We start from the raw sequence: 8725 nt of genomic DNA, 5'->3' as shown, positions 1-8725 counted from the left end.
AAAAGCAGATTGCTATAGCTGTTAGTATAACCAAGGGAAACATATCTGTAGGCAGTGTCATTAAATTTTTATTTATTTTTTTTACTTGATAGAAGTTAATTAAAAAGTTAGGTTTGTATTGGAAGTGAAATGTAGGTCCTATCTGCAAGATTATGTTAAAAAAATCTGCACTGTTTTCCATCTGCTCATATTTACCAGCTTTATTTTCTCTGTTGACATCTTCCTCATTACCTTCGTCATTGTGTATTGATTTTGTTGTGGCTCTCCAGGCGTGTGCTGACATTTCATATGAGATTTTCGTTCTTCAAGACTTCAAGAGATGTGAATGATTGATGTCTAATCTTTGATATCCTCTGAAGATACGTGTGTGGTGTGTATTTTTTATGTGGGTGTATGGGTTGGTTGCTTGGACCTCCTATAGTTAAGGAACCAAAGGTCCTCAGGGTATTAGAGCAGGAGATCAGGGAGTCAGCACATACACACTGGTGCACAGACATTTGCGCATATTGTGGAGTCTCAACGACCTCTTGGTGAGTTCAGTGGCAAGGCGTGGTGAGAGTTGCCGTTTGAACCTGCAGATCTTAAAGATCACACATACAAACACACACAGACAACTACACACAGATTAATGGTAAAGAAGCAGAACAGTTGAACCTTTTTGTTTTTTGTTCACGTGGGCTTCGAGGTTGGACTTTTGAAAGGAAACTGGGCAAACAGATATCTGCAGGAAGCGACGTAGTTGGAGTTAGAAGAATAAAACCGCTTCTAACTGAATAAAACTGCTAAAAAAATTGCTGCTTTGTTGAAGGAGATAGCTTTGAGTACAAGGTGTTCTAAGGGGTAAACATCAAAGATAATTTTGAAGCATGAACAAGTGACAAAGTCAGCATTAAAGAAGCACTGCTTTGGCAGATTTTCTAATGACAGCTAATTTGGCACCCATCTTGCATCCTACTAGTACTGTGAGCTCTCCCAGTCAATAAAAGTCAGTCCAATGTTGACTTTCTCTTACCTTTTACTCTGTCCCTTTTTCTTTCTTTTCCTCTCTTTCTCCAATAATGTCCTCTTGCTTTTATTTTATTTTTTTATAAATTAGCCATGGTGCACATTCAAAGCGGCCAGTCTGTTGATACCCAGTTGCTAATGTGTGACATAGCAAAAATAAGTTGATAAGTTTCTTGGGATGCTGCAAGGCAACGACAACTCTAGAAATGTACATGATAAATGTCTCTGTGTTAGGGTAACACTTATTTTAGGGTTAGAAAGTTACATAGTGCTACTTTAAGATGTTTGCATTGTACAGAACATCCCCAGAAAAGAGCAGCTAGCATTCATGAGGTGGTAAAAAACTTTTCACATTTTTATTTGAATGCTATTTCATAATTAAAAGACTGAATACAGATTTGGAGAAAATGTGAGCTGGACGTTTACACGTTTGTGTGTGTGTGTTTATGTGTGTGCATGTGAATATGTTGTGTTCATGTGTGACTTGTGTGTTTGTGGTCTGGGAGACTTGATGGGTAAAGGGGGTTTTATTTTTCCATTTTGTTTTTAATGTAAAGCACTTAGCATTGGATTTCTATGTATGGAAAAGTGATCTATAAATAAAGATTGATCGATTGATATATTTTTCAATGATTAAATAAGGTCTATTTTATATACTGCCACATATAACAATTATAAACATATTGTAACGACTAGCTTCATGTCAGCCGGTGGCTGGCACTGATAACGTTTCTAGCTGGGATTATTTTGTTACCAAACATGTTAAAAAACAATGACCAGATTCAGATAGTATTCTTAAGAGTGAATGTAGGACAATTCCAAGTAAACCAACTTACTGTGTGCTTGCAGTGTTAAATCACTGAAAAGTCCTGTGTTAATACAAAATAAGCTCTACAAATAAATAAATCTTTAGAGGCACATTATATTCACTGTTAAATTTGAATAAGGATCACAGTTTGCACTTTCAATCAGAAAGTAGACATCGCAGACACTTTTTTTTTAGATTTTTGTGCAACCCCAGTCTGCTTTAAATAGTTAAAGGTCTGTGGTTCCCTCAGAATATTAAATATTATCCATCCATTTTGCAGCTGGCACTGTCTTGTCACAGCTATCAAACAAACGTGAATAAGCAATACTTTCTGTCCATTAGTTGTCCAGGAGCTTCTGTAGTTAAAGTCATCAAAGGGCTTCAAAATCAACACAGAGCAGGACAAAGATTTCAGGTTTTTATTCAACACACAATTTTGATTTTCACACCGTTTGGTTAGGTTGAGGTAAAACAATGTTTAGTGAGGTTTAGATGCCTTATTAGCTTTAAAAAAAAGGTTATGATTTAACTTTAATTGATATTTCCATTATGATAAGGCTCACTTCCACATATATATTTTTGGTTCTATTGTGAAAAAAATACTGATATATGAGATTTGCATTCTGTTTTATTCACATTTTACATATTGCCCCACATTTTCGGGAATTAGATTTGCTTATCAAAGTGAGGAACAGAGTGAAAATTGCTTCACTTTTGAGTGCTCTCAGATTGCTAATTTGTAATGTGATTTCTGCAGCTGGTAGCCAGTCCTAACAGAACTATAGTAACCAGGTCATCTTAAAGCAGTGAAATTTTGGTTAGTTTTTTCTTCATTGTAATGTGGTGTTAGGAAGACTGCCCTGAAAGGCCTTTACCTGAACAAAAAAGGGCTAAATCTTAATTTATATCTTTGAATAACATAACTGATACCCGATAACTCAGGCTGAGCTCTACATTGTGTACATATTTTCTTTATTTAGGGGTGGGGGGGACTAACTTTTCCTCCACACGCCTCTCTCAAGTATGGAGGGTATACCGGTTATTTTAAAAAAAGCAACACACCGTCATTTCCAGGGGCAGAGGTACACTGACTGGAGAGCATGTCTGGTGTGGCTAAACAGGAGATAATATTTGTTGGGATTCATTTCTGCAGAGCTAGTTGAGCATTTTTGGAACAAATTCACAAACGTCCATGTTTATGATCTTATAATTAGATATTCCATTAACCCACTTCTACCCCAGCTCACCCTGACAGCATAGACTGCATATTCTGTGACCTTAAGTCACAAAGCAATACATTATTATGTTCTGAATGAAAGACTCAATACAAAGCAAACTCAGGAGGAACTAAGGAAACTGCCATGAACAATAGGCTGGATGAGTACATAGAATTAAGTAAAAACACATTGAAAACATAATAATTAAATAAGAAATTAAATGGAAAAGGGTAAAGGGAAATGATCATCTTGTAATTTTTCTTGTAATTAGAAGTTATTAATAGTTATTAAGTTCTTTGGGCTAATGATGATCTCACAATTATCTCCTGTACCGTTCATTGTTACAGAAAGACCTGAAGAAGTTTCTCACTAAGCACACTTTCTTCTTTCCTCACTGTGTCGTGTAGAGGGTGTGAAGAATTGTCCATTATGTTCAACAACTTGTGCAGCATCCTTCTCTGTACAATCAGCCCCAAGAGTTGTCCCCAGCACAGAGCCAGAGCCTTCTTGATCATTTTCTTTGAGTCAGTGGTTCTGCTCAACAGAAATAGAAACAGAAATACCAAATACAGTTTGACACATATGGACAGCTGCAATCTCGTCTCATTGGTCATGGAGTCCAGTGTTGAAAACTTTGCTCACTCTGAAGAACAGCACAGCAAAGTCTCTAAAGCATAACAAACTCACAGCCTAAAAGAGTTTAATGCTAATTTTTGGACTTGTGGTAGAAACTAAAATCTAACTAGAAGCATCTCTGTAAGCATAAAAGAGCTGGAAGAAGACAAGAACGATCTAGAAGAAAAGTTAAGGAAATGTAGGAGTTTCTTCATGTTTTTCTGGATGTTCCTTTCTCCATTGTTCCCCAAGGCATCTGCTTTTCCTTTGTCTGAACAGTTAGCCCCTAACCTTTCCTCTCTCCACTTTATTCTCTGATCATTCTGAAATAAATCCTTACTCAGTTGATCCTCCATTTTAATAATTCCTCTGGTATCCCTGTTGTCAAGTCAATATCTACACATCCTTGCCTTCCTCCCTTTTACATCTTTTGCTTAAATGTCCATCTCAGAGGAGATTCTTCCATCCAGCTACGTCTCTGCAGACTCACCATTCACCATCTTTCCCTATCTAAACATCTCCACCATCCCTTGTGTATCTAGTGGATATATAAATATAAATAAATATTATTAAATGTATATAGATAAAGTGATCGGATTAGTTGTAGCTCATGATGGACAGATTTAATACGATCGTTTGACATGCACAGTGCCTACTAGGTCGGAAGAGGATGCTTTTTTCTTTTCTTTTTTTAATTTTGAACCTTTTGACCATTAAAATGCTCAATAAACCTTAACTCTTTCAGTTTCCTATCTGCCTCAGTCCCGTTCTGTTTGGCTGCTGTCCTTTTTCATGTTTTACCTGAAACTCTCGTCTCGTAACCACCACGTGGTTTAAGCATGCGCAGAAACAACATACACCACATAAACCATCAGAATGAGTAAACATATGGCTAATTTTTTCCTGCTGTTCAAATCGTGAAAAGATTTAAACCATCCTTCTTGATCAGATTGAACATTTTTTCCGATCAAAGCTGATCGGATCAGCTGACATGTTTACATGATGCATTTTTATTCTGATTGGACATTTGATTGGAAAAGTGCTCCATGTAAATGCAACTAATGACACATTTAAACTCCAGACTAAACCATTTATGCAGTTATTTACACAGTTTTTATTTTTATGTTTTGCTTTTTAATAGCTAAGCTGCATCTCAATGGCTAAGAGATTATTGCAAGTGCAGGTACTTGAAACTATGTGTGACACAAACATGTAATCCTGTCATTACAACTTCATACTTTTACAACAATTAAGTTTTACATTTTTTTATTTTTTGGCTCAAAAATTGAGCACCTTTCCCTCACAACACACCAGAGTTAGAGACCTATTCCACACAAAGGGATTATATATTTTAATATTCAAGGCAAAAATTTCATCACATATGAGCTCTGCTTTCACAAAACAATGCGCAAAGGAGATGAACCTAATTTCTAATCATGGAGTGACCCTACTTTTGTTTGGAGATGTAAACAAATGTACAGTATCTGTTCCACATGTTCTGGTGAGACTGGGTTGGCCACTTAGAAGAAACGAGGGAAGAGAGAAAGTTATTTAAAACAGATGAAGACAGAGGAGGAGTTTTAGTAGAAAGAGGTGGGGAGGAGGCGAGGGGGCGAAGGAGAAGAAAGGAGTCTTTAATGTGTGTGGGTCTTGTAAGGTCAGACAGGGACTGGGGAGGGGGGGGAAAGGTTACAGGAAAGGTTACCATGATTTATTTAATCACTGATGCATCAGAAGCAGCAGCACACTCACAAATTCCCACACACATACACACACATTCCCCTCCCGCACGTCTTTATAACCCACACGAGTGTGACAGCTTAATATTCTTCAGATTTGTATGCTTAATTTTTTTTTTTTTTAATTTTTATCAGTTTTTTTAATCAGAGTGAGACTTTAGATTGTATCTACAGAGCTACGCTGTTCATGTGGGAACTTCAGTTTTTGGTCATACTGCTTTTGGCATAAAACAGTCAGTTGGTCCACATAATGAAAATCAAGCCATCGAAAGCCACAATGTTTTTTCACAGACATGGTTCACACAAGATCATCCTGTTCATCTTAATGCTTTCCTTGTTAGGCAACTAACATTAGAAGATGTAGCTGACTTAAAAAAAAAAAAAAAAATGAAAAAAATGTGTAAATAAATGGATAAAAATTAAATTAAATTAAATTAAATTAAATTAAATTAAATTAAATTAAATTAAATTAAATTAAAATTCTATTATTGTTATTTTTTGCCATCTTAATAGTGTGAACTGATGGTATGTTACATTGGTATTTTTGTGTTGTTCGGTTTGTGAACTGAATTCATCCTCATGCTTTGCATCCTAATCCAAACAGATGAATTAGGTTCCTTGAACTGAATTCAAAAGCTTAAACGGATGTAAATCCGGAGCTTGGACAGTCAGCATGATCAGTAATTTGCAGGGCCTTTTTGATAAGTATTACAGACCAAATGAGAGTTTCTATTCTTGTTTGAGTTGTTTTTGCTAATTTCTCTTGAAAAGACAGCAAATTGGGTCAAAGTCATTGTTCCTTTTAAATCTATTTACAGATTTTCTATGATATTTAGGTTGGGACCACAAGGACCTTTGCTGGAAAGGAAAATCAGATCTCAGCTTGATCTCTTATGTCCCTGTTAACCACAGTTTATTAATAACATTGCCAGCTGAGGAATCATCTACTTTAAAACACTAAGCTTTCTTCTAAACTTCCATTACTTCTTGGGTATCCATTATTTTTTGTTTGAAAGCATTAGGGTAGCTTCTTTGAGAATCTAATAGCTGCTGGTATTCGGGTAAGGTTTAAGAAGTCAAAGAATTTATAAAGCTTTCTTATTAGTGACGCTATTTTATTTCTCTATAATTATTCAAACTATAAAGCACTAAATTAGATTAAAATGTATAAAAAAATAATAATTTTCATATATTAATGTATTCACGTGCTTTGTTTGTTTCATATTGTTATTTTTACATAACACTTTACAGTGTTATTGAATAAGAATTGTAATTTAGAGTTAATAAAACTTATAGGTTATGAAGAGCTCCAGTTTACTTTATAGGGATGATAAAATTTTGCAGAGCCATTAGAATTTGTCTCTGACCAATCTAGTTTTCAGGCCAAGGTTTAATGAGGAAACTACATTTATTGTCCACTAACTGACATAAAAAATCCATCAAAATCCATCAAAAAAAGCTTCTGTATAGTAAATCTAAAAAGACTTTTTTTTCATTTGAACCTTTAGAATGAATGCATTTGTTGTGCTTTTCTGTGTTATTTTTGCATTTATAGTTAGAGTTTGTAAAACTTCTACTAAACAATTTAAACTAGTTTGGACAACTGCAGAAACCCCAGTGATGGTGCGACTATTACAACTGTATTTTGTCAACTTTCCAAGGTACTTTTGGCGCAGGTCCCTGTTGGATTTCCAGCTCTACCTGATACTGACATGAGCACTGGGTTTCCTGGAACGTGTAAAGAGACTCTGGAAGACTAAAGAGAATAGGAAAGTGGTGCATCGCCTGTGCATGCAAAAGAACGCTCATGAAATATGGACGACTTTGGAATAGTCAATGTAATTAATGTTAGCGTTGAAACAAAACGTCCACTGCTGCTGTCATATCGCTTGTCTTGCGCACACACATGCACACATCCTAGCAAGACAGAAGGTTGGGTAGATGGATAGAGGGGATGATGGGAGGATGAAAGTGCCACGCTCATTTTTTCTGCCTTTTGTGGTGGAGTATACCCTGAGGCAAGATTTAACAGAGAAAAGAGACAGACATAGGAAATGAAGGTTAGGAAAAAGGGGTGCAAAAAAAAAGGAGGTGTGTCAGTGGCAATGCCAACCCCCCTCCCGCTCCTGTCTCCCTCTCACTGCTCTGTTTTCAGCTGCCTTGCTTGAGGCCTCACAAGCCCTTTGCAGGGTGCGACCTTGGTGGCCATTGAGATGCTGTGAACTCACAAGTAACAGTCCATATGGATGAGACAGAGCAATAGATGTAGTGATTGAAGGAGAGCTATCTAGTCCTTGATTTGTCTCAGTGTCTCAACCCCCTCCCTTTCTTTCTCTCACACACCGTCTGGGCTACATATGTGCTCCTTCACCCCTCTCTTGGCCAGGGCCAAGGCCAGTGCCCCTGCCACCTTACCCAGGGCAAGGGCTGCATATGTTGGGAAGGTGGGCACTACAGAGGGGGGAGTGGGGGGGCTGAGTGGACAGCAGATGGCTGAGCCCTAAGGCCTCCGCTGGTGTGGCCTGTGGTGAGTGTGTACGCTTGTGGTTGGAGGGTGTTAAGTAGGTGTGTGTCTGTGTATGTGCATCGGAGGTGTGTGATGGTAGGTGGGACGAGTGTCCGTCTGTGTGAGTGCGCAGGTTTTCTGCTTGAAAGGATGGATGGAAGAGCAGCAGTGCAGAAGAACTTCTTCTGGTCACAGAGAGCAAAGACAAGAAAAAGAGGACAAGGATGTTGCTAATAAAGCTGCATACTTAGCAGCATGTCTCATTAAGCCACTTTTAAATGTTAGTGAGATGCACTTATTTACTCTTGTTATTAGCAGTTTACAGTCCACGAGTAATCCATCTGCAACTTGTGTGGTCTGAATAAAGATCAAGGCTTCGTTATAATGAAAATATGCATTGAAACTTTCAGTTTTTATTTGTGGAAAGACTTACACAAAGTGGATGCAACACCAGAATTCAAATATTTTGATACTAAAGTATTTCCTAATAGGGGCAGAAAACAAAGTTTGAGGCATTACAGGGTCAGAAATGCTGAAGGTTGTTACTATGATAAGAACTACCATTTTCAAGCCATAAGTTTGGCAATTGCCTCTCACCATTAGAGCTATAGTAAGGTCAAAAGTGATCATATAGGATATAGGATAATTGTGTATCAAATTTGAATCCTAACTCTCTCCTGGTAAAAAAACACATATCCTAACTTTTGGGGTACATTTTGGATGTTCAATTTAAAGCTAAATGTTTTGAAATCAGATTTTTCTTTTCCCCTTAACTATTGGTTATTAATTGCCTTTTTAATTTTTTTTTCTATAAAACATCATCATGTGAAGCGAA

This window comes from Melanotaenia boesemani, chromosome 24, assembly GCF_017639745.1.
Source record: "Melanotaenia boesemani isolate fMelBoe1 chromosome 24, fMelBoe1.pri, whole genome shotgun sequence".
NCBI classification, from domain to species: domain Eukaryota; kingdom Metazoa; phylum Chordata; class Actinopteri; order Atheriniformes; family Melanotaeniidae; genus Melanotaenia; species Melanotaenia boesemani.
The sequence above is the reverse complement of the archived record's forward strand: the minus strand, read 5'-3'. Positions refer to the sequence as shown.